The following is a 26,637-nucleotide window of genomic DNA, read 5'->3' on the forward strand; positions in this document are numbered from 1 at the left end:
CCTCCTGTAGTCAGCGTGCATGTATCAGTGTGTATACCTTCATCTGCTCCTGTGTACGCTTCTCGTCTGGGACCAGAAAACAGAGGTAGCGGGGCGCCTGGGTGGCGCAGTCGGTTAAGCGTCCGACTTCAGCCAGGTCACGATCTCACGGTCCGTGAGTTCGAGCCCCGCGTCAGGCTCTGGGCTGATGGCTCAGAGCCTGGAGCCATTTTCCGATTCTGTGTCTCCCTCTCTCTCTTTCCCTCCCCCGTTCATGCTCTGTCTCTCTCTGTCCCACAAATAAATAAACGTTGGAAAAAAAATTTAAAAAAAAAAAAAAAAAAAAAACAGAGGTAGCAGCTGAGAGCCTTTGGAGTAGGACAAAGCTTCGTTCAAATCTATACTTGCCCCCCTGCCCAGACCACCATTTCTTCACATTTTCTCATCTATAAAATGAAAAAAATACCTGATGCACAGTATATATATACATATATATATATATATATATATATGTATATATATATATATATATACACACACACATATATATGCGCATTATGATATGTTCATACAGTGGGATAATTCACAGCAACAAGAAATGAAATATTGCTAAATACAACAAAGGAAATGAATGTCAAAAACATTATGTTGTGGGGCGCCTGGGTGGCTCAGTCGGTGGAGTGTCCGACTCTTGATTTCGGCTCAGGTCATGATCTCCGCATCCGCAGTTCACGAGATCGAGCCCCGTGTCAGGCAAAGAGGCTGCTTGGGATCCTCTCTCTCTCTCCCCCTCTCTCTGTCCCTCCCCTGCTCGTGTGCTTGCTCTCTCTCTCTTGCTCTCTCTCAAAAATAAATAAATAAACTTTTAAAAAAACATTATGTTGTGAGAAAGAAGCCAGACACTGAAAAGTACATACTGTAGTATTCTACTTATATGAAGTCCTAGAATAGAAGGTCAAAAACTACAGTCTAAGAAGTCAGAATAATGGCCACCTCATCAGGAGAACAGTGTTGGCCAGCAAGGGGTGTGGGAGAAACTGCTGAGGGGATACGGCAATGCCCTGTATCTTGATCAGGGCACTGGTTACACGAGAAGGTACATGTGAAAAGAGTAAACAAAATATACTCCATGAAATGTATACCTCATGTAAAAGACTGCACCAAAACCATCATAATGTGGGATGTACAGAATTTGGGGGAAGGGAAAACACAGAGAGTCCATGAAATGTAGCCATCGCCGTGGCTGAGTTAAGTAACGAATGACGGCTACTGTTTATGTTGTTCTCATCATTAGTGTTAGCATTTTGGCGAAGTTACATCTGACCCAGAAATTGGGGTCTAAAGTTCAGCACATAAGGCAAAAAAAATCTATTAAAATTGTCCCCTGAGAATCCTGTAAATTGTCCATAAACTACAGCTTGCCTCATTTGGTACAAACAGCCCTGCTCGGTCAAAGATGTTACTGTGTATAATGGATTCGGTAATGGGAGGGCGGCAACAAAGAGGGCTGGGTATAAGAAGCACACCTCTGTAGACAGCAGGATCACAACCAGGGGCCCGACCTGTAAGAGACGCACAGGCATCAAGACCAATGGCAGCATCATCACCACCTCTTGCTCGTGCCTAGAAATGGGCTCATCGAGAATGGCAGGTGTAATCACCAGACCAAGCAAACTGTTAATCACTCTTCTCTGTCCTCTGTCTCTCTGTCTGTGTGTTTGTGTCTGTCTCCCTATGTCTCTTTCTCTCACTCCCTGAATTTGCATTAGCTAAGCAAGCATAAATGCAACTTCACTGTACTGTATCTCTGTAATACTGAAGCACTGAATATTCTGTCTGGCTCAAGGGGTCTCACCCGTCCCCAAATGGGAAGAGACAGGAAGTTAACATCAAAACCACCTGTGTATTATGTTACTTGCAAGTATAATAGTATAATAATGAATCATCTTACAAGCTTTACAAAGTCTCGGATACCCCTTTATAATAATAGATGCCTAAATCTGAGCAACCACGCTGACAAATGCATCTCGGATTCCAGCGCTCGCAGCAGACAGACCCGGTAAACAGCTGCCCACCACCACGCCCTTGAGCACTGCCCTACACGACAGAGCCCAAAGGGAACTAGAGAGAAGGAGCGTGATTACCGGAGAAATCTGGCTCTGGAGTGCCTCCAGCACAGGCTGCCCTATGAATAAGAAGCGAGTAGGGGGCAGGGCCTGGTGCCGGAAGTGATTGTACTTGGTAAAGCTGGTGGGTTCTGACTCTGCTCTTAAGCTGTGCCCGACATCCCATTAACCCACTTGGAGAGCCTCAAGGGAGGTCCGGACAGGTGTTAAATTACCTTTCGTCACCCCACAGGTGTGGGAGATGTGCTGCAAAAGCACCTGTCACATCTCCCGAGGCAGGTGGCTCTGCCGGGGATTTTCTCTAAGCACGAGGATCCGGAAACCGTATCACTTTTGACTTAGAAATGACCTGGATCAAGGACCCAGGTTTCTAAGCAGGACAGAATGATAAAAATAAGCTCTGACAGCGTAGCCAGGTGAGAGAGAAGACTCTGAGGTGAGCTGTGGAGCTGGGAGAATGAATGCCATCCATTCTCTTACCCAATGGCCACTTACCACGCCCGATCACACGCCCAGGCTGGCAGACAGCTGGGAGAATCAGAAAGTAATAATGATTATAAAAAAGAATCTGAAATAAATCACACCTATTCTCTAGGTGTTTAAGGCCTAGGTGAAAAGAAGGAAAATGTGAACATGACAAAGTAAAGTTCAAGGCCATCTAATTATTTTCCACAAGCCTACACTAGGTGTCCATCATGGACCAGGCACGGAGGACCCTCCGGAGAATCAGAATGAGTCTGATATAGGGACACCTGCAGGGAGCCACATCCCAACAGAGGAACGTGGATGATTAAACAAGGCACAACGCGAAGTAACGGGGAATAAGAGAGGTGTATCGAGAGCCTGCAGAAGCATGGAGACGTGAGCTCTAATTTACGTGTGGCTGTGTGCAGGAAACATTCACGTTCCGCCCTGTAGAATAAGTAGGACTTAGCCAGGGAGGCAAAGTAAGGAACAGGGAACCACATTCCAGGCACAGGGAACCACATACGCAAGGGCACAGCGACTGCGGAGTCCCCTGCAGAGCTGTGGGGGAAAGGCTGGAGTAGGAGGGCAGTGGGGCTGGAGGGGCAGGAGGGATGGGGAGAAGGGAGAGGTCAGCCCTGGCATCGGTGGGAGGTGTGGGCGGGAGGGTGAGAGGCAGGAGGTGAGGGCTCTGCAGCTGGAGAGGAAGAGCCGTGCTCCAGGGAGCTTCCGGAAAGCATCGGGAGCAGAGGAATCCTCCAACCCATTCCGTGATGGATTTCCAGTTCCCTGCAGACCTCTGGGCACTGACTTCCTGGGAACCTCAAGAAAAGTGTAGAATCCTTCCCCTGCATCCCGGCAAGCTCCCTGCTTCCTTTCCTCCCAGGTCACAAGCTGAAGACAAACGAACGACCTTTCGTCGCACACCTTCTGATTTTCCTGCGTACTTTTCCAACCACAGAAAATGTTCCTCATTGATGGGCCTGCTTTGTTCTTAAAAGAGTCAGGTCACCTTTTTCTTCAGAATCTTCAGAACAATTACAAACACATGAAAAGCTATGTTTTTCCAACGAGGGGATAAAAAAGAAGGGGAAGATATGGCTCTTGTCCTGGGGAAACGAACAAGCGGCTTTCTGTTCATCCCACGGAGAGGAGCAAAGTCTCCGGGCTGCACCAAACGAGGCCTGGAACAAATCCAGGGGCTCCCCCGTCTTCCTCAGGTGACTGGGGCTTGGGACTAATTTTCAAAATCATCAATCTCTAACCCAACAGAATTACTGGAAGTAGTTTCCCTTTCTTGTTACCTCATCTGATGACATTTGTCACTCACCACAGAAGATGAAATGTCACTTGCATGGCTCCCCAGTGTCTCTGTTAATCAAAAGGCCAAGGTGGCCAGAATGTGTCTTGTCCTCTTCCCAAAGGGCCTTAGTTTGGGTTCCTCCAGAAGCAGATCTTGAGGAAAAGACTCAAGTTCAAGAGTGTCATTTATGTACCACGTGATACACGTGCACATGGAAACCTGGAGCAGGTAAATGACTCCACAAAGGTCGTACCCATTATAAGAGCTAATACTCCTGTTTCTTATAGAAAAACTCAGTTGGATGGGATGCTATGAAACACATTTCCCACGGGAGGATTCTTTCTGTATAACACACACACCACAGTCACCACCACCACTACCAACAACAAAAACAACGAATCACAGGTGGAGAAGAAACCACCTCTCTGTTGCGAGGTCCACAAACCTACACTAATGACAAATGTCACAGTACCAAGCACCTCAATGTCGCGGAGATGGGAAGAGAGGGAGGACCACTCAGTCCAGTTCTTGACAGAGTATAGTGTTCCTGGGATGGCTTGGGATCCATCTGGAAGTCAAGCCCACAACCCACCAGGTTCCTCATAGCCTCTTCCACCCGTCACTGCACACCTAGCACGTGCTGGGCACTTCAAGTGTTATGCTGCTCAGCCGTGATGAAAGCCCTGGAAAGAAGAAAATGCTGTCTGTATTTGAAAACAATGTGTATTTGAAAAACAATGTGACTCATCAGCTAGCTGTGGAGTTGTGATGTGAGCCGAGACCCACGGGAGTCCATCCAAAGTGCCCCCTCTCAACCATACACATTATTCCTCATTTATAAGGAGCTGTCCTGGTGTTAGCCCTAACTGCCTCCTTCATGCTAGAAATATGTACGGAGCATCTCCTTTGTGCTGGCCTCCAAAAGGCACATCCTTTGAAGAGGTTACCAGTGGGCAAATTATAAATAAGCTGTAAAACTCATGTAGAGTTCCTATGGAACCAGAACTGGACTTAGGTCCAGATGATCATCGAGCCTTAAAGTAGACATCACACAGGGCTGCCATTACTGTTCAAGCGTCTGTCTTTCTCACTCCGGGTGACAATCATATGAAAGTATTTTAAATTTGGGAAATATTGAGGTCAATCAATCCTCTTATTTGAGAGAGGAGAAAACTGTAGGTCACCAAGTGGATACGATCTGCCTACAGCCTCACATTGAGTCAATGACAGAGCCCAGAAGGTACTCAGGCCCGCTGACTCCCACTACAGTGCTCTTTCTGAAACCAGGATCTGGGCCACCTCAGGTAGCTCTTGACAGCTGCCTCGTCATGTCTACTTCCAAATGTGCTGCTCTGACCCATCCTTCAGACTTGCTTCCCCTCTCTCTGTCTGACCCACAGATACCCTCTCGTCTCCAGGCCTCCCAGGCAGCCCCTAACGCAGCCTATCCCTTGATTTGGCTCATGGGTGGGTCTCATCCTGTTCAGTGACAACCAGGAAAACTAATGCCCATCAAGCATACATGGCATCCAGACCCTCTCAGTGGCCTGGCCAACAATCTCACTTCATGGGCCAAACAATTCTCACACCTATGAGACAGACTGACGGGGGGCAATGTATGCATAAGAAGCCACTTGGGAGACGTGTCACTTTCTAGGACTCTGCTGTGATGACTCTGGAATATACTTGGGCCATTTGATAAAAGGCAGATCTGTGGTGGCCTCGCCTGTCCTCTGGAATGAGAGACCATCCAAGCTCACCAGAGGTTCTCTTAAAATAAGAACAAACCTTCAACACTCAGTTGATGGGGGTAGTCAGCGGGAAAGGAAGAGCAGGGCAAGGAAGGGTGGGAAGAGAACAGAAGGGAGTTTTGCTCAAGATCTGTTGATTTTTAAAATCTTAATGACAAAATGGTTTTAAGGATATTTTTGGAATCTAAATGCTATGCACCAATTAACTTTTTTTCTTTGATGCTAACCAGGGGATTGGAGACTTTGAAGAGTTCTGGGGTTACTTTCCCCTAGACTTGTTGCAATGGGGTCCATAGGGGGTGGAAAGACTGAATTTCGATGGCTCTCCACAATGGGGCAGCATTGGATGGTGAGCTGTACACACGATAGGTGAGAGGAAGGATCTAGCGTCAAGGATTCAATCGCTGAGTGCTACTTCAGTGCTAGTCTTCTTGGGGAGAAATACAGGATCAGAGACAGATGGAGGGAGGGCTTTTGGCCAGGAAGACAAGGAATTTGAACTACATCCTGAAAGCAAAGGCAGGAGATGACTGTTTAACCAAGGGAACGTCATGGGCAAACGTGTTTTGGAAGGATTGCAATGTGGAGTGTATACAGGGACAAAATAGCCCAATGGTTAAGAACACTGGCTTTGAGGTCAGACCCAGCATGCATCAGTGCCATGACTCTGGGCAAGTTATTTAACCTCTCTAGACCTTTGGGTCTCATAAGTGAAATGAGCATATCAACACTATACCTGTCTCAGTGGCTTGAACTAAGTGGGACAATCTGTTTAAAGACCTGTAGTGTGTGTGTGTGTGTGTGTGTGTGTGTGTGTGTGTGTGTGTGTGTGTCTTTAATAAATGGCCCCTATAATTTTCTGTGTTTTCTTCTAAGTCATACATGTAGAAACAGAAACTGGGAGAGGCTGCCTCTCAACCACTGTCCCCAAGGCCAAAACTGTGTAAGTCACACTTCTTTTGGAAGCCACTCCCCTGCCTACAGTTTAGCTCTGTGTTCTGAGTGGAAACTGTTGTCTTCCCAACCCTACCTCTCTAGGCAGTGATTGGTTTGGAGCTTGAGCATGTGACCCAAGTCTGACCAATCAGAGTCCTGTCCCCAGGAAAAGTAAACTGATGCTGACAGAAGATCATCCCCTTTTCTTCTCACTACTGAAACTGCTGAGATATGCGTCTGGAATCTGCAGGTGACCCTGCAGGTATGGAGGGAATTTACAGGGAGAGAATTAGGCTAAAAACAAAGATGAGATATAGAGGGATAGTCCTTGGGGCGTCTGAAGACCTATTGCCCATTCCTGGGCTCCATGGACTTGTCCTGGCTTTGTGTAGTCTGATTCTTCATCTCGTTCTTGATTCTATGAGCTATCTTAATTTGCCTTCCAACAAACACCTTCCAAAAAACACTATTTTTTGCCTAAGCCAGTTCAAGTATGGCATCCATGATGTGTTACCAAGCCCCCTGATTTAATGTGACCATTGACTGATCTTGGCTTCAGCACATTCTCTTAGAGCTCTGGAATTACCCAAATTTTTCCCCAACCCATCTCCAACAAATACTTTGTTTCTTCATGATTTGGGGTACATTAATCTATAAAGACAAAAACATATTTTAAAAAGTCAAGTTTCATTGTACATTTAGTGAACCACCTTTATTAAAAAGACTAACATGACACAAAATTAACTCTGTCCCAGGAAACTCAGGACACATTGTCAGAACCCCCATCCTCCCTGTTGATCAACCCACTTAGGTGCAGTAAATCTCCAGAGATTGATAAACATCGAATATTCTACACTTGTATTTATTGTCCATTCTAAAATTGACATTTCCCATTGCACATTTAATCACAGATTGCTTTGTTAAGCATTTTCCCTGTTCAGAGGAGCACATCAGAAATTGATTCCCTGATAGAACGAGGTAGGGGATGAAGCACAAATTCAACTACAAGCATTTGGAGTTCTCCTGTCCTGTCGCCTTTGTGGTTTGGACACTTCATTCCCCCAAGTGAAAGGTAAGGGCTTTAAGACAGAAAACCAATTGGGTTGCTGGAATCCAATCAACGGCCATGTCCCAGGGCAAAGGACCAGTCCAAAGTGGCCACCATCCATCTCTCAGTACCTCCCAAATGCTACAGCCCACCCAGGTCAGATTCAAGGAGGCTAGTTCTCTTTGTTCCCAATGAGCGTGAGGCTGACGGGTTAAAAAAAAAAAAAAAAAAAAAAAAAAGTTGCACCAGGGGCAGAGGAAATGAAATTGAATTCAAGTTGGAGGTTATTTGTCTTCCCTGTGACCTGCAGTGGTCTCAAGTGATAGCCCAAGTGGCAATGCTCAAACTCACATGTGTGAGTCAATTACTGGGTACTTGCGTTTAAAAACTGTTCTGATGTGTTAAGTTAAAAACGGCTCAAATATATCGAACAGAAAGAAAAAGAAGAGGGAACCAAGCCCCTTTAGGGATTTTGTTTGAATCTACAAAAAGGCTGGACTGAAACCTGCAGAGTATTTATAAAGAAGCTGTAAAATCTTTTATTCATTTGAAAGGAGTTGGAAAGAGACACAGGAAGTAGGCAGGAGAGGCCAAGCAGCAGCGTGGCAGAATGGGGAGCCAGCAGAGACAACTTTGTGATGTTGGCAAAAAAGCTTTTCCTAAAATTGGGAGGAAGTTCCCATTGCCATCGTTCATGTCCTGGACAGAAGATTTGGGTGAGAATCCCACGTCCACCACTAGCTAGTTCTAGAAAATGTCACTTCCACTCTGTGAACCTCAGTTTTCTTACCTATGAAATGGAAATAAATTCCATATACAGGGTTTTGTAAGGACTCTAATGCTATAATAGATGTGGAAGTCCTTTATAAGCTGTTGAAAGCCACACAGATGCTAGTTGTACTTACAAATGGTTTAATTTTTTTTAAGTTTATTTATTTATTTTGAGAGAGAGAGAGAGCACAAGCAGGTGAGGGACAGAGAGAAAGGGAGAGACAGGGAATCCCAAACAGGCTCTGCACTGTCAGCACGGAGCCCGATGCGGGGCTTGAACTCATGGACCGTGAGATCATGACCTGAGCCAAAATCAAGAGCCAGACGCTTAACCATCTAAGCCACCCAGGCGCCCCATACTTAACATTGGTTTAATCTGAGCCAGAGTATACCACACATGAAAGGGAAATCCTGACAAAGAGTCCAAGGGCAAAATTCAGATCAGAACAGCCAAGACTAGAAAAGATAAGGTCCAGTCAAAAAGCAATTTCCATTAAAGAGCCATTTGTAAAAGGCCTAAAGCGGTTAGTCTTGTTTCCAATTCTTAAGGCTACAAGCCCACCCATGAGCTTGCCTTAGCTGAATAGGGCAAGTGGTTTACATGAGCTGACCAACTAAGAGTGATTTCTCAGTTTTAATGCAAGTTCTAATTATGCTAGGAGATCTCTGTAGCTAGAGCCAGTGGGAGCTCTCCAGAGAGCCATCCCCAATTGTTCTGCCTCTTGAGCATCTCCTCACTAGCGCTTCCTAGTGACATGTTCCTGAATTGCAGGCATAACGTGAATCAGCCATGGCAGCCTCACGAGCAGTGCTTCTTAATCTTAGCTGCATGCTGGGATCACCTGCAAATTTTAAAAATTATGGATGCCTTAAATCCACCTCCAGAGATCACTATCTAATCAGTTTGGTGTCTCTTGGCCATTGGAATGTTGAAAAGCTTCATATAGTCAGGTTCAAGAACCACCGCTCTAGAGCAGACATAAGCAAAATTCTTCTGTAAAGAACCAGATAATAAATTTTTAAGGCTTTTCAGGTCATATGGTGGTCTCTGTCACAACTACTCAACTGCACTCTTTTAGCTTGAGAGCACCAGAGACAATATATAAATAAATGGGCATGGCTGTGTTCCAAAAATCTTTACTTAGAAAATAAGTAGCAGACCATAGTTTGCCAACTCTTATTCTAGAGATTTGTTACATAAAGTGAGGTCTGAGGACCGGAAGCACGGACAGTACCTGGGAACTTATTAGAAATGCAGAAGCAGGGCACCTTGGGTGGCTCAGTCGGTTAAGCATCTGACCTCGGCTCGGGTCATGATCTCACAGTTCGTGGGTTCGAGCCCCAAGTCGGGCTCTGTGCTGGCAGTTCAGAGCCTGGAGCCTGCTTCAGATTCTGTGTCTCCCTCTCTCTCTGCCTCTCCCCTGATTGTGCTCTATCTCTCTCTCAAACATAAATAAATATTAAAAAAAGAAGAAGAAATGCAAAAGCCCAGGCCTCAACAAGATCCCTCTGGTGATGTGGATGCACGTTCAAGTTTGTGAGGCACCACTCCGGAGGCGACACTTTGTGAATCCAGCCCCGCCAGCATCACAGAACCAAGGTGGAGGGTTCCCATCGCTGTCAGCGTCTCCTGTGCCTGTCACCTCTATCAGCCCGGCTGTCTCCCAGCTGCCACATTTCTGTAGCTTCTTCTCCTTGGTGATTCAGACAACCTGAGCAGCTGTCTGGGTTTGATTATGGTGTTTCCAAAGGGTCAGTGGAACCACACACTGAGTTTCTATTTTTCATAATAATATATGGAGAGGATGTGGCTGTGGAGCCATAGCAGGTGATATACCTCTGCTCTCAGGAACTATCCATTTAAACTTGTCAAATGTCTCAGAACTCCCCAAATGCCCCATGCTGCTCCAAGTCTTTGTGTCTTATATATGGTACCGTGCTTGCTACAAGACTCTTGTGGGTCATCTTGCCGCCAGGCAAATTTATCTAACCTGAAAACAACTGACATGGGTGAGACCTTCTGCCCCCACTCCCATTCCGATTTAATCACTTCTTCCCCAGGCCAGCCCCATGCCCTGTACCCACCTTTGCTCTTACCCTTAGCACACTGACGGTAATAATGAGCTCGCCAGTCTGTCTCTGCAACCGATGCTGAGCCCCTCTGGGCCGAGCAGCACTCCCTTCTGCATGCACGTGCCTAGGACTTTCATGTCCTAGCACTGGGCTTTCGTGTGATAAACGACATCCGTTTCAATCTAATTGAGCTGAAAGTGAGTCAACATTTCTTTTGTTAACTGGCAGGCTAACCTAATCACCACAAAACCCGTTTAATGATTAAATACTTAATAATAGCTCACAAAAAAATACTGCTCTCCAGAACAAACTTTGGGAAACATTGCCTCTTCTGGCCCAGATCAGATCCAAGCTTGTAAAAATCCCTCGAATATGAATTCTGGCTCTGGCTCTTGCCTAGCAATGAGGAGGAGGTGGGAGAGGGACTGATAGGATAAATTTGGTTCCTATCCTCCTGAGACATCTTTCCTGAAAGATGGTTGCAGGACTGTCTCAGGGGCAATTATTAAGGAATTAGAATTCCCACCTGGCAGAGGAGAAAGTTGGATTCGTGTATTTAGGATTTGCCATCAACTTAGTGGCACAGCCAGGGCCAGAATCCAAGTCTCTCGGCATTGGTCCCAGATGCTGTCCAACAGAGCAAGGCAGACTCCTTTACGAGGACTTTCTCAGGAGGTCACCATTTGTCACCATGTCCTTTCTCCCACCTGGCCCACCTACACCATAACCGGGTGGGAGGGTAGAGACAGAAGGCACCAGTTTGGACCCTCGGGAGAACCTCACATCTAGATCCAGAACCCCAGACTGTAGAACAATGAGATGTCTTTCCATTACAGACTTGAATCCAACGTTCAGCTCAATCAGAGATCGGTCCAAAATGCTCATCTGTCTCATCCCTGGGTCTGTCTGGAGCTGACATTTTGATGAGGATTCCACCCAAGAATCCTGCCATTTGGGCAAAGCTGCCCAGTCTGGACAGAATCTTGGCAGGAAATGTGGCATCGGGGCCCATACCCCTGACTCCCTGCCCAGTCTTCTCTCTGGCCAGTGCTCTGGGCAGCACCCCCACTCTTGCGTATGCAATTTCCCCATAGGATAGTCAAGATTTGTGCACAAGCACATGAACACCTGGGTGCATTCCCGCATGTGTGTACAAAGGCAAGTCCCGACTATTTTTCCCACCACATCCTATCATGAAACCACTTGAGGTAAGTGAGGAAGGAGCCAGATCGTGCTCTGCCTGCCTTTGGCATCACCTTCCCCGGACTTCGCCAAAAATGAGAAGCCCACGCTAAGCCATGAAGTGGCACTGAGAAAGCCTCCTCTCCACTCTGGGCTCCGGTTACCATGTCTCTAAAAGGAGTGCGTTGGACTTGAAAGCAGTAACGGCTGATATCGATTTGCACTTGCTGTGTGTTTGGTGCTTCATGCGTATTATCTCACTTGACCACGACAACGAGGCCGTCCTACAAATGGGAACCCCTGAGTGGATCAGGCTGCGGTTGCCCCAGGGGCAGATCCTGAGACAAAAGTTGAAGGGCCACAGTTGGCTTGGGAGGTGATCCTAGGAAATATGAGTCAGACAGTGGGGAAGTGACACAGGAAATGGGCCGGTGGCGATAAAGGGTGTGCGGTTAGGCCGACTCCACAGTGGTGACTGGATCAATCCGACAGGAAAACTCTGGGAAGTGGGCAGACCGTCCCTGGCAAATGAGCCCACCTGAGAGACTAGATTCGATTGAACTGTATGACACTGACACCATTCAATCATTTTTGACCTGGAGAAATGGCAATGTCATTGGTTCAACATAACATTAATTCCAAGAGTTGTTGGTTGAAGGCTGCCAGACAGGGGAAGGGAAGTATTCGTCTCGTGGCACTTCCGTCCTTCCCAAGCTCTGGGGGAAATCTGTTGGGCCGAGAGACGCAGTTACTGGAAGTGGGGAGGGAACACACTGAACACTGTTGGCCCCTGAGTGGGTCCGATAGCCCATGCCGTACTGACCTGGAAAACCAGGATACAAACAGGATTCAAAGCCAGACAGTCTGTCTCTCCAGCTCCTGTATCTAACCCACACGCTGCCTCCACTCAATTTCTAAGACTTCAGCATTTCCCTGAATTACACAGTCCTATGCTTCTAAGATTCCAGAAATCTTCAACTCCAAAAGCTACAACTCAAAGAAAAAAATGTCTTCAACAGCAGGAAAAGACGAGCCAGTTGGCCATGGAAGTTCCACAGGCACTGGTCAAGTGCACACGATGTTCCAGATTCCTCACTGGGCTCAAAGGATGCATGCTGAGGAACACTGCACAGAGAAGATGGAGTAATCCCAGTACATGAGAGCAGTGCTAAGAGGGTGCTGGAGGCCGGGGGACCACGTGGCCTTCGGGGGCTGGGAAGCGGGAGACCTCCCGCGTTAGCGTGCACAGCCTGAGCTAGAAACCGCAAAGCCGGGCTCATGCCCGTGCACCTCCCTCCGAACAGCCATTCCAAGGGTACAACAAATGTGCTTTGTAGAACAGGTGATTTACAGAGTTGCTCAAGACCCCAATTCTTTAAATGTTGTCCATGAACTTATGTTTCAAACTTTTAGGAATGAGTTATGACATACCACCCTGAAAATTCAATTACCTCAGCAAGGCATTTGGCATAAATCAAAGATATATATAGCTTGGTGAGGCATTAGAGATTATCCACAGATTGGAAGCGACTTGCCCAAGGTCACACTGCAGACGCTAGGGTCCACTGAGATAGATCAGCAAGCCATAACTTTTGCCCGTATTGGCATTGTTGGGAAACAGAACACCGCCTTTCCAATGGATGCCCTCCATCTCTATCAGAACAGAGTACAGAAAAGCCCTGGACAGGGAATCAGAGAACCTGACCTACACTCTTGAGTTCCCCCCCACACTGGGTCATTGCGACCACCCCCTGACAATTACATGAGCTGCTGTCTGAAGACGTCAGCTTAGTAAGTGGTACACAGTCCTACAGATGCAGGGTGATTAATCATGTTTACTATTCATTATTCGGAGATATCCTTGTTTATTGTGCCTGGAACGGTGACAGCTAACTTGTTTCCTGTTTGTAACATTTTTGTTAAATTTAGTAACATTTAACAAACTTTTGTTCTACTTAATAAAGTATATTTTTAAAATTCAAACACCACAGAGAGTATAAAATGAAAACTAAAAGATCCCCCAAAGCAACCTCTGTTAATAAAACAGCTTCTTATAGACCCTTCCAGATGTCTATTTCTGCATATAAGTGGGGGGGGGGGGGGCGCAGGTGTGTGTGTATGTGTATTTTCCATTGTCCCGCACCTTGCTTTTTTATCTTCATGTAACATACACCTCAGACAGGGTCATCCAGCAGTATGTGTAGATTCAATTCATTCTTTTTTTAGGTGGAAAGAGTTCCATTAACGGATACACCAGAAATTATTTAACCAGACCTCTGTTGATGGTCATTTGTGGTCCTGTTGGGGATTCTCTCCTGTTACAACAGAATGGCCAGGAGTAAGTACCTCATTCAAGCCGTTAACAGCACGGCCGGGAGAACCGCCCCAGGACGTGCTCTTAGACCTGAAATTGCTGGATCAGATGCCACGTGCATCGGAAGGCTTTAACGATGTGGCTGGAGGTCCCCCTGGGAGCCCCCCCACATGCCTTCCTCTCATTCACTTATATCCCAGTGGCCCTTTGTCCCAGGCTCTAGTCAACCCTGGAAAAGAGAAAACTTTTTTAGTATTTGCCAATCAGAAAAGGGAAAAATGGGATCTTGTTACTATTTTGACTTGTATCTCATTTATTATGACTGATGGTTGATGTCTTCTCACATGTTCATTGGCAATTTATTGCGTGATTGTTTTCTTTAGAAGAAGATGGGGGGAGGGACGCCCAGGTGGCTCAGTGGGTTAAGTGTCCGACTTTGGCTCAGGTCATGATCTCGCAGTTCATGGGTTCGAACCCCACATCGGGCTCTCTGCTGTCAGCACAGAGCCGGCTTCAGATCCTCTGTCTCCCCCACCTCCACCCCTCTCGTTCTCTGTCTCTGTCTCTGTCTCTCTCTCAAAATAAAGTAATAAACCTTAAAAAGAAGAAGAAGATGAGATCGTGCACACTTGCTGGATAGAGATAGAGACTGAGATGAACCAGAAGTTCCCTCATTAACTGTCTGTTTAGAGCCCCTACCCATATTTTAAACTTTTTAAAATTCCATATCAATCTCACAACCCTATTATAAATTCAGAAAAGCCATCTTGGGTGGAATGCCGCAAACTTTTTTTGTTGTCGTTCTGATTCACTTTTCATTTTATTCCTTGGTTGTGTTTTGCTATGGATTTTTTTTAATCTATACAATAACCTTCTAACTGATCCTCCCATTTCTACTCTTGCCGCAGCTGTGACCTTTTAAAAAACTGAAGTGAGCACGTCGCTTCCCTGCTTGAAACCCTCTTGGTGTTTTCCAGCGTCCTTAGAACACATCCACAGTTTGTGGCGACCTAAGGCACCACTGCCCATCTGGAAGCTGCCTGCTGCTCCTGCCTCACACCACACCCTCCCCCTCACTCCAAGCACACCTGAGCTGCTTCCCATAAGCTTTCTTGCCCTCTGGGATGTTCTTTCCTCCTGTCTCCAGCTAGCTAGCTGAGGAAGTCATTCCCATTCTCCAAGGCCACAGTTTAAACGTCACATGCTCGGAAAGACTTCTGTGACCCCTGACCGAAGGGGGGCCCTTCCTCTGCTATTCTAGATCTCAGCTTCTTGTCTGCCTCTGCGGTAGTATCTAGCACAATGTATCGGTACGTATGTATCAGCTTCCATCTGTTCTCCCCACAAGCTCCATGAAGGCAGGACCTTGTCTGTCTTATTCACCATTGCATGCCCAGCGTCTCCATCAGTGCCTGAAACACTGTGGGTCCTCACCAGATATTTATTTAATGCATGAATTAATGTGTGCTCAGATTTATCATTCCCTTCTTGAACAGGTTTTCATTTTTCTGGGCAGCTTGGAAAGGTACTTAACTATTGTTTCATTTTCAAGGTTAAAGTCGTTCTTGAGACTCATATATATCGAGGACCTTCTCTGTTCCGGGCCCTGTCTGTAGGTACAGTGAACGAGAACAAGACGACAAGACAGCAACTCTTCCAAGAGCTCAAATCCCAGTGTGGGACTGATGGGCCCATCCCAAAACTCAGAGGAATAAATGATGTTAGAAGATGGCAAGAGCTAACCAGGAAAAAAAAGCAGGATTATGTAAAGAGGATGGAGGTGGGGGGAGGGGTGTCTCGTGAGAAAGGTGGAAGCCGGAGAAGAGTGTGCAGGCAGGAGGACAGCAGGTGCGGTCTCTGAGCAGGAAGGAGCTTCTGAGCCCCCAGCACGGGGAGATTTGGAGATTCGATCAGGGCCTCCTGAGAGAAGTGGGCAGGGCCTTGCCGGTGGGGCGCGTCCTAGAAGTGGGCGGGCCCCCCCTGCAGGGCATCCGCGGTACAGCATGGGGCGCTCTTCCTGAGAAGGGCAGCCACTGTCCGGCTCTAAACCAGGGAGCTGCACCATCTCACTTCAGTGTCTGAAAGACTACCCTCTGATCCATCTAGAAGCTTTTTTAGTGAAGGAAACAAAGAAACAGGAACATCGCTTTGTAACTTTTTTTTTTTTTTTTTTTTTTTTTTTTTTTTTCAAAATGACCGGTCAGTTGTCTCATTTATTAAACGATCCACCCTCCCTTCCCTAAAATTTAAATTAAAATGCTTCTGGGGTGCCTGGGTGGCTCAGTCGGTTAAGCGTCCGACTTCGGCTCAGGTCATGATCTCACAGTCCGTGGGTTCGAGCCCCACGTGGGGCTCTGTGCTGACAGCTCAGAGCCTGGAGCCTGTTTCGGATTCTGTGTCTCCCTCTTTCTCTGACCCTCCCTGTTCATGCTCTCTCTCTCTCTGTCTCAAAAATAAATAAATGTTAAAAAAAAAAATTAAAAAAAATAAATTAATTAAATAAATTAAAATGCTTCTTTTAACATATACTAAAACTCCCTTGGGTATTTGGGGTGGAGGGCACTTCATTCTGTTCATTTGTTTCCTGAAACCAAACATTTTGAATTTTGTAGCTTCATGATACATTTTAAGATCTGCTGGTATCAGTCTCCCTGTATTACTTTTTATTGAATACTCCCTGTATTTTTTTTACAGAATTTCCCTATTTTTGCACACTTCTTTTTTCCTAGGTGACTTTTGAATCCTTTTGTCAAATTGTGAAACCGCAACCCTCTTAGTGTCTTAATTGAGATTCATTAGGCTTGTGGATTAACTTATTAATTATATTAAAGAGAAGTTACATCTTTCCAATATTGCAATTTTCTAATAAGCATAATGTATATCTACTTGTTCCCATAGTGTTTTCAGCTTTTTATACACCAATTTAACAGCTATTGATTAATTAAAATAACTTCTATAATTTGCTTGCCAAAAAACTCATTAAAGAAATTTGGAAAACAGAAACACGAAAGAAAATACAGAGGCAAATAAAAATCCCATATAATTGCATCTCACATAGAATCCACTGTAACAGTCTGTTGTGTGTGCCGGGCACACGTTGACACGTGTGCTGGCCATTACTCTGCAGCATATTTAGTGTTACATTGTTTACAAATGAAGCTTCACATGTCATCCCATGATAGTAGAAATTCTCTAAAGTACAATGATAACTGCCAACATTATACCACATAAACGTACTACAATTCATTCAACCAGTCTTCAAATGTTAAACATTTCAGGAATTTTTCTTTTTCTTTCTTTCTTTTTTTTTTTTTTTGGTAACATTTTCTTCTAAGTGGCACTAAATGAACAAACACACTACAATGAACAAACACACTTTTAAAGAGGTATTTGTTCTCGTTTGTTTCTTTTCTTTTTTAATGTTTATTTTTGAGAGAGAAACAGAGTGTGAGCGGGGGAGGGGCAGTGAGAGGGGGAGACACAGAATCCCAAGCAGGCTCCAGGGTCCGAGCTGTCAGCACAGAGCCCGACGCGGGGTTCGAACTCATGAGCCACAAGATCATGAACCTGTGCCAAAGTCGGACACTTAGACTAAGTGTCCCAGGCACCCCTCCCCTGGTTATTTCTTAAAGATGGTTTCTCTGACTTGCCCTGTGGGGTCACATCCTTTGCTAGCTTTTCCTCTGACATGGAAGACATTTTTTTATAATAAAAGATTTTGTCTGCCAAAGGTATGGTAAGTTTACTTAGTTTGCCGTTGGCTTTTTAATTGTATAGAATATATTGAATGGGGGGAGAGTTGAATTTCTTTAGTATTTGGGGGACTTGGTAAAAGACGAGGAGCTATCTAACTTGATTTTCCTTCCAAATAGCCAATTGAATGTGTTGAACTGTGTGCTCTTATTGTCTTCATTCTATGGCCTCGGTCTGCACCCGGTTCTGGTTTACATAGGACTATCTATTCTACTGCAGTGATCTGCCAGCTGATTCTTACACCAGGGCCCAACTCTTCAATCACTAGTTTCATAATGCATTCCCACCACCCCAAGGTAAGAATCCCCTTGTTGTTCTCCCTTTTTTAAAATGCTCTACTTCTGAACCAGAATAAGAAGCAGCCTCAAATGAAGAGCAAGAAGCCCGTATGTGTTGGCTGATATGCTCACACGAGAATTAATTCCATGCTGAGGGCACGCTGCCTGGGCCGAAATGGAAGAGCTGAGAAGGAACGCCTGTATCCTGACTGCTCACCTCCCCGAACCACAGGAGCTCGGTGAAAACTACAGTTCCCGAAATGCGCTACTCCAGGCCTCTGCTGGATCCCCCGCCTCCTACTACACTGTGATCTGTGATTGGGGGCCACGTTTACCAGGACAGGAGCCCCTCCATCAGGCCCCAGACAGCAGCCAGGGGAAGTGCTGGGGGCATGGCCGAGAGAACGGAGTGAGCAGAAAGGTGCTCTGAGGCCTCAAATGCAGAAGCCCTGTGTAGTGAGTCGGATGTCCAGTTCTTGGGGTCGCTGGGACCCTGGCCCTCTGCCTCAAGAATCCTGCAGAGGAGAGACCCCAGATCTACCTCCCTTCCTTTAAACTGATGAATATGTTCAGATTAGAAAGGCAGGACACACTTGGGCCTCCCACAGCAAGCTGCACGCTGCCCCTGTGGGGACCACCCCCAGATGCCTCAGACAGTGGCCGCCAGCCAGCCCGGGCTCCCGGTCCGGATGCACCACTTTGCTCCCTCTACTACTTCAGACGTATTTCTGAAGGACCTCGGAAGACACGAGCGAGAATTGCTTGCAAGATCCACTTGGGATGAGAGGTCACCAAGTATTCGTTTAATAGGTAAATGTAATAAATATAAAATACTATCTTTTGACACTGAGTTTTATTAGGTAGCCACAATTTTCTCTGTGTGCTGTTGAAAGCTCTTGCTTGGTGCTACAAAACCCACGGAAGAGAGAAAGAGGGGATGGCAGTGGCTATGAGGCTTAGGATAGATTCTGTAGCCCATGATCTCAAAGCCACATCACCTGGTCCCCAGAGGTCTCCCTGGGGGGTGACCACAGAGGCCCTGCTGAGAATAAGAAGCTGGTAGTTTTGTTCCCATTCGCCAGGCTTCCCTGGGAGCCTTCCTCCCTCCCGTGGGGACCTCACGGGGATTAGGGAGGCTCTTCATGACTATCCGGGGTCCTCTGGCCATAACCACATGACAATCATAGGCAGGATCTCCCGCCCAGCCCCCCCCCAAAATCCCATTCCCTTAGTTATTTAAACACTAACCTAGAAACTTCTTTCTGTGAAGCATTTGGCAGCTGTAATTAAAGTCTCAAGTCAATTGACCTCACAAAACAGAGATTATCCAAGTGAGCCTGACCCAAATAGCTGAGCATTTAAAGGCAGGGAGTTTTCTCTGGCTGGTGACACAAGAAGAAGTCAAATCGGTTCAAAGCACAAAGCAGGATTTGATGTGCCTTTGCTGGTTCGAAGAAGGGAGGTGGGCACATGAGAAGAAATGCCAACAGCCCGAAGTTGTTCTGAGAGGGCCCTCGAGTGATGGCCGGCATGGAAACAGGACCCCAATCCCCACCCACAAGGAACCGAGTTCTGCCAATACCCTATTTGCACTTGCCAGCAGCTTTCTCCCCAGAGATCCTGGGCTCCACCCAGCCATCACCTTGAAATCAGCCTTGTAGAACCCTGAGCAGAGAGCCAGCCACACTGGGCCAAACTTTTAACCTCCAGACCATGAGCTAATAAATGGGTGTCATTTCAAGCCACTGTGAAGCCACAGAAAACTAATACAGCATCCAGTGGCAATAAAATGCACCTCCCACCCCAGCCCTCGCTGTGCTAAGCTGGGCAGCCAGGATTAGAGCCCCACCCTGTATGCATCTTTGCAGGAAATTCCCTGTCAAAGATCAAAAGTTGGCTCAGCAGGGTTCATGAAAGGAAAACCAATTGCTCCCTGCCTGGCTCTGTGCCCCTCGATCTGAGGGGAAAGGGAGAAAGATCTGCCCATATAATAGTGTCCCTGGCAGCAGGGACAGCAGGGCAGCAAGCGTGACCCATTAACACATCAAGAGGATGCCAGGGGACAGCATCACTAAAGCCCCACTTTGATTTTTCCAGGCATGAGGGGGTGGAAGCCGGCAACAGAGGCTGTGTTCTGAATCCAAAGCCATCTATTTCTATGCCTTCAAAAGGGAAAATCATCTGAGCCCTCACAAGGGGAAGAAAAGAGAAGATGGATGGAATGAAAGTCTGCGCAGCCAGGCAGCCGCAAAGAGGAAGCGTGGGACCGGGGATGTGGGTCAGGGGACCCCAAGGACCGCCACCAGAATGTTAAATGTTCGCCCCCACCACCACCACCGCAGACCCGACAATTGGAGATTTAGGCATATTCAAGTTTTGTAAGCCTCAATTAGCCCTTGTAAGGGCTTATCTTCTTTCCCCCCAATTGACTTTAATCAAGAGCTTCAGAAGCTGGGAAATATTTTAAGTTAATCAGGCCCTTAATGCGGTCCCCTGGGGAATACTGCAGACCTGTTCCTCCTCCGGTCTGCCACACTGGGCCCCCGTCTTTCCCTCCTCTCCCTTCCCCCCAGGGTGTCTGTGAAATGCTTGGCAAACTTGTCTCTCAAATGAAAGGGAGACTGAGGGAGAAGGGAACCGTTGAAAGGACACAGGACGGCAGAATCCTATCGTCGTCTTCCACCAGGGGCAGGCAAGTGGTCTTTCCAACAGCAGACTTTTTCACATGCCCTACCAAAAAAGTTGAAGATGTTCACTGAACACCCAGCTCGGTTCCAAGGACGCCCAGCACCGTGACCTCGTGTCTGAACCCCAACTAGGAACCCGAGGTCTGATGAGATGATAAATAACTGAATGCCAATAATAATCACTAACGCTGATGGCGCTCACCATGTGCCCAGTGCTGATCTGCATATGCAAATTCACTGGCTGCTCAACCAGTCCTTTACTATCAACATGATTATCGCTCCCATTTTACAGACAATGAAACTGTGCCCTGCAGAGGCTAAGGAACCCACCCCTAGGAGATCTTTCTGGCACATGTTCTACTGTGCTGTGAATCTGGGGCCACGCAGAAATCCCAAGCGGACGTTTCACACGCTGGCAGTCCACGCAGGGAGCTGAGCTAGTCACGTGAGATGAGGGATGAGGCTCTCAGCTCCAGAAAAGGGCAGGCAGGGGTCAAACACACCTCCATATCTTAGGTCAGGGTGCCCACAAGCAGACCCGGAGATGGGAATTTATGTGCAAGAGATTTATTAAGGGAAAAGGAAAAGAAACGGCTGAGCCAGAGGAGAAAGAAGAACAGAGAAAGGGAAGAAGCCAAGCAAAGGTATGAGTTCAGGGTTCTCTGGAGCACAAATCACACCTCAGGGTCTGTCCTGCCTCCAGGCAGGGAGCTGGCCCTTCAGACTCCAGCCCTGGTTGCCCATCGACTGCAGGCTGCCCAGGAGGCAGTGGGATTTCCAGGCCCCTGTAGTCCAGGGGAAGACCTCCTGGGACAGTCACCGATACAACAGTTAGAGACACAACACGTGGAGCTGGGTACCAGACAGGCAGATCCCCCCCCACCTCGGTAAGGGGGATCTGAGGGGCTCTGGGCAAGCCCCATCCACTACAATCTATCTGAATCTTGAGGCTTCTAACTGTGCTGCTTCAGGAAAGTTGCTTGACCTCTCTGAGTCCCAGATCTACATCCGTGAAATAGGAAAAAAGATTCTATTTCCTCTCTCACAGAGTTACCATGGGGATTCGATTCAATACAATGAGCGCGCACGGTCTAAAATCAGCATGGCTGCTCTGGGATGCAGCGTCACACCAATTGCAATAAAATTACCACAAAGACACAGGAAGAGACAAAAATCCACTGAAGAGTCATGAGTAACTCACAAAGCCCTGCAAATGTTCTCCTGAGGACCAGCCCCCATCCTCCTCTGCCAATGAAGAGGATGTTTGGTACCAAGCCCTTGGGCTGTGACCACAGAGCCGGCCACAAACCCACCCACTTCTGCCCTGAAAACAAGCTCCTTGGAAAGAGTCGAGAGCTGTCCCCAAGCAAAGCCAACTACCCCACTGCACATCAAGCATCTGGGACCTGCGTCTCTGTTACCATCCAGAAGACAGCCCTGGCAAAGTCTGAGAGAGGGCGCCATCTGAAAGGGGGTTGCAGAGAAGTAGGTCCGGGGGCCTCTGCTGGAGCTCTCTAATCTAGCTCCATTCTTCTAGCTCTCTGATCAAGTGGCTCTGCTCACACTTCAGCTCACCTTCCAGAAACCCAGCTCTATCGAGCAGACATGTAAAAGCCGACAACTGAGTAGTCTTATCAAATTTTCACAGCTAAGTTGTTCAGTTGCATGGGAAATTGTTCGTGTCTGTAAATAGAAGAAGAAAGTGTCCAGCCCAGAGGCCTCAGGTGGGCTGGGGTTGCTGAAGGCAGTCCCCCAGGATGGCTGGGAAGTGCAGGTCCGGCTGAACTCCAAGTGGGGGTCTCCTTGAGTCCTCAAAGGGCCCAGCAGGTCTTGTCTTGACTAAACATCCAGGAAGCAAAGAGCAGCAGACATTAGCTGACTTCTCTGAGGTCCCTTAGGGGGCCCTGCACTTGCAGACAGCAGGCAGAGTGCCTGAGCACAAGGCCCCACCGCTGAGCAGCCAGAGGAAATGGGGGAGGTCACGCACATAACCCGAGCCTCAGTTTACCTATTCCACCTAGCCAGAACAAGGACAGAAACCTGACACCTGGGGCCTCTCCTCAGTGCTTTCTTGAGCACCACTTCTCAGACAGAATTCTCCACTGCAGCTGCGTTTGAACACAGCTTCTACTCTGGACTGCTGAGCAGTCTGGTTTAGATATCCTACCCTGACAGGGACGCCTTCCTTCCTGCCCAGGATGGCAGGCCCTCCTGACCGTTACAGAGGTTCTCATGCTAAGCCTCCGAGTCAGCACGTGACCATTGGAAGCTGTAGCCCTGTTGCAATAAAACATTCTTGTGGTTGCTGGAAGAATTGTTTTTTTCCATTTTGGATATTAAAGGAGAAAGCTTAACGTGTCTCATTTTCCTGGAATGGCTCATTTTGATGAACTGTTTGTGTGTGGATGGTCCAGCTTCCACCCCAAACACACACAAAAAATCTACAAATTATACAGTTCTGTGAACAAAACGCTCAGCCACATTTTGACCTTTGGCATGGATTTTGACAACTATCACTCCCTTCGTATGAGATTTCTTCCTTCTGGTTATTAAAAAGAAAAAACAATCCAGTATTTGTTTTAGCTTGGCTCCCTGGAAGTTAGAGAGGAGCTAGAGAACCCTCCTGGGGTTGGGGGCAGGAACCTGGGAGAAAGGCATCGGATGGAGGCAAGAGAGAGGGTTCCTTTCTCTCTTTTAGATCAAGATACGCTTGTGGGATAAAACCTGAGGAAGCCGAATTTAGAAGTAGCCTTGCTCAGGCCCAGCCAGGCAAAGAGAGCCAGTGGCCGAGGCCAGACTTACTCAGCACATGATCGGATGGCCCAAAACAGATCTCCCGGGACGGACTTGCCCTGGACGGTGCCCATCAGTGTGGAAATGAGGTCAGCCTCTGTCCAGCCAGAGTCCAAGTCCCAGGAAGCGGCGGCAACCCCATCACTGGCCAGCCAGCTGGAGGGGTCACAGCGCATCACACACAGAACCGCCGTGAAGATACACAGGTGTGCACGGACTTCTTCTTGACTTTAGGATGTGGTCACACTCACCATACCTGGTAAGCCCATAACGCCCTTGAGAGGCAGGCAGTGGACCTTCTCACCACTTCTGTTTGGTCTCATAGGAAATGTCCAAGTTCTGAAAGTCTACTACTGTCTAGACCCTTCTTCAGATAGAACATCCAAGTCTCGGTGGGCTTAATTGACCCATCCGAGGTTAGAAAAACCTCTAGATGGTCCAGGACTGAAATTCAGGGTTTCTAACTCTGAATACGGTCTTTCTCTCCATTTTGGAACACGTTGGGGAAAGACCCAGTCACAGACCATAAAACTCACAGACCACCAAAAATCCGTTACCCCCACGTCAGGAACTCGGGAACAGACTCTGGGCATGTGTGTCCCAGAGAAGAGCCAAGAGCGTGGGTGTTTTCCTTTCTCCCTTTCCCATGGCCATTGAGTTTCTCCTATGTGTAAAGATTCCCCTCCCCTTTTTCCAGCTCTGGTAAAGTGAGGCACTGTTGCTTATATTTTGGTGATGTTCCAAATGCTGCGCTCACACGTCCCTCCCTCTGTTTGCACTTATTTCCCTTCCATGTCACCGCCACCCGTATGCAGGACGATAGGCACCACGTCAGGGAAGGCACCATGGGGAGGAGAGGGGGGGAAATGTCATCTTCTTCTAAACATACAAAAACTGACAATGTGAGAATTTTCTAGATAAAATTAGTCACGTGTATGCCACACAATGAGTCGGCTAAGTTAGAAAGATTAATGTGGTGACTGAACACGCAGCAGACTTGAGGACACAGGCCAGGCCCCTGTGCTGGTGTGGGCGGGTCACCAAAGCAGCAGCATCCTATGCACTGAGTGGGACTCAGACACGAACAGGAGCACATGACCAGGGTCTCGAGGAGATTTGCATGGAGGCGAGAAAACCCACCAAAGACAATACACAAGACTCGAGCTCAAAGCTAATGGAAACCCTAGCGTTTTATCAAGCAGACATCTTCTCCCTCGGCAATTCTAAGGTAACAGACTGGGAGTCTCCTGGGAGGTCACGGGTGAATCAGAAAGAAGACTGATCAGAGAGAACGGAAGCAAGAGGTGGAGTGTGCGGGAGGAGACTGGAAGCACCAGAGCAGGGAAGACCCCTTCGCAAAACCAACATGGTGCAGTATGGCCTTGTCAACTAAAGGGAAAGACATCGTGGGCATAAGGTCAGGTAGGGCACGCAGGGCTGCTCGGTGACATGCATCCCAGGGACGGGAATTTCCCATCCTTGATCCCAGATCCCCTCACTTCCTATCCGTGGGACCCTGGCTGAGCTCCAGACACCTCATCCACCTCCCAGGGTCCCTGTGCGTATCGTGGGCTCACACAGGAAAGCACCCGCCATGCGTGGGTCCCGAGACACGACGGGCATCCCTGATCCTCACCATGACCCTGCACGGTGGAGTTGCTGGGGAAGCGCTGACCTGGCTCCACAGCTCTCGCATTCCTTCCGCTTTGCCACCAGCTGCTGATATGCTCTAGAGCAGCAACCCCTTTTGTCAGGTTAAATATGGTATGGAACCCTTGGGACGCCTGGGTGGCTCAGGCGGTTAAGCGTCTGACTTCCGCTCAGGTCATGATCTCGTGGTTTGTGGGTTTGAGCTCCGCGTCAGGCTCTGTGCTGACAGCTCAGAGCCTGGAGCCTGCTTCCTCCGATTCTGTGTCTCCCTCTCTCTCTGCCCCTCCCCTTCTCTCTCTCTCTCTCTCTCTCTCTCTCTCTCTCTCTCAAAAATAAACGTTAAAATAAAGTGTTTTAAAACATGATATGGAACCCCGATGAGAAAACCCCTGTGAGCAGAGCTCCACTGGCTGAAATCAGAAGACTGAGCTCAGCCTCTCACTGAAGCCCTCCCCATCCCACATCCCGACCCCAGGCGGGGCAGGCACTCAGAGAGTCCAGGGCTCCACATGCCCAGCTTGGGAACTATGAATTTAAGATATAACTTTTCACAAAGGAATGGCTCCATCAAAAATGACCACGACTTCAATAACGTGTGTGGTTACTTTTCAGACACAACATTGTCAGGTAGGTTATACTGTCAGGTCCATCTTACAGACGGCAAGACTGAGGCTCAAAGCAGCTAATCAGCTCATCCTGTCACGTGATGGGTGACGGGACCGGGATTTGGCCTCAGATGCCTGCACTGTGAATCTACTATTTATTCTCTCTGATGGCAAAATTCCTTATTAGCCCTCCTTAGCCTGAAGACAAAGTGGAGCTGAGACAACAGAGTGGCCCTTCTTCCAGGCTCCCCGACCCCTTCGCCTCCAACTGACGCCACCACCTGGTCTCCTTCAGCACTGGAGACTGGAGCCCACAGGAGGCCTGGCATGCTAGGCACACAGAACCTCCCCGGGGGCCCTCGGCCCCAACCCAGGCAGAGGCCCTCGGGCTACAGCTGCTGGTCTTCACGGGGGCTCACCTCGCTCATCCAGCTCTCTGGGCACCCCTCCCTCCACCCACCCCAGAAAGCAGAGCCAGGCTGGAAATGCTCTCACCAGGCCATCCAACATAGTCAGCCGTTCCCAAGCTGCTGCTCCTTTGGAGACAGATCTCCCCGACCTGGTCTGCATCATAAACATGCCTTTCCCAACCCAGGGCTTGGCCCAGGACTTAAGGATTCTGAGAAATGCCCCAGAATTCGGTTCTTGGAGGGTCCCAGCAAAAAGAGATATTGGGGAAGAAGCAGACTCATTTGCATACAGTGAAGGAAAGCCACTGGGTGGTAGGCGCCCACCCTGTGCTAGGTTCTGGGGATACAGAAAGGAAAAGACACGTCTCTCTCATGACCCAGTGAGTCTTTAGAGATCATTCAGTCCCTCTTATTCATTCAAGATAGGAGAAAACGGAGACCCAGAGATGACAGATTGACCCGAGATGTTCATATGATTCAAGCCAACAGGGTCCTTTCCTGAGACTTCTCAAG

General features: G+C 47.8%; 1 long non-coding RNA gene across 2 annotated transcripts in view; it reads right to left on the reverse strand.

The window, feature by feature from the left end:
• Window positions 1-26,637, reverse strand: part of LOC132690317 (uncharacterized) — an 809,984-nt gene that overhangs the window by 544,065 nt on the left and 239,282 nt on the right. The window lies entirely within an intron of this gene.

This window comes from Panthera onca, chromosome E2 (assembly GCF_046562875.1).
Source record: "Panthera onca isolate mPanOnc1 chromosome E2, mPanOnc1 haplotype 2, whole genome shotgun sequence".
Classification (NCBI taxonomy): Eukaryota; Metazoa; Chordata; class Mammalia; order Carnivora; family Felidae; genus Panthera; species Panthera onca.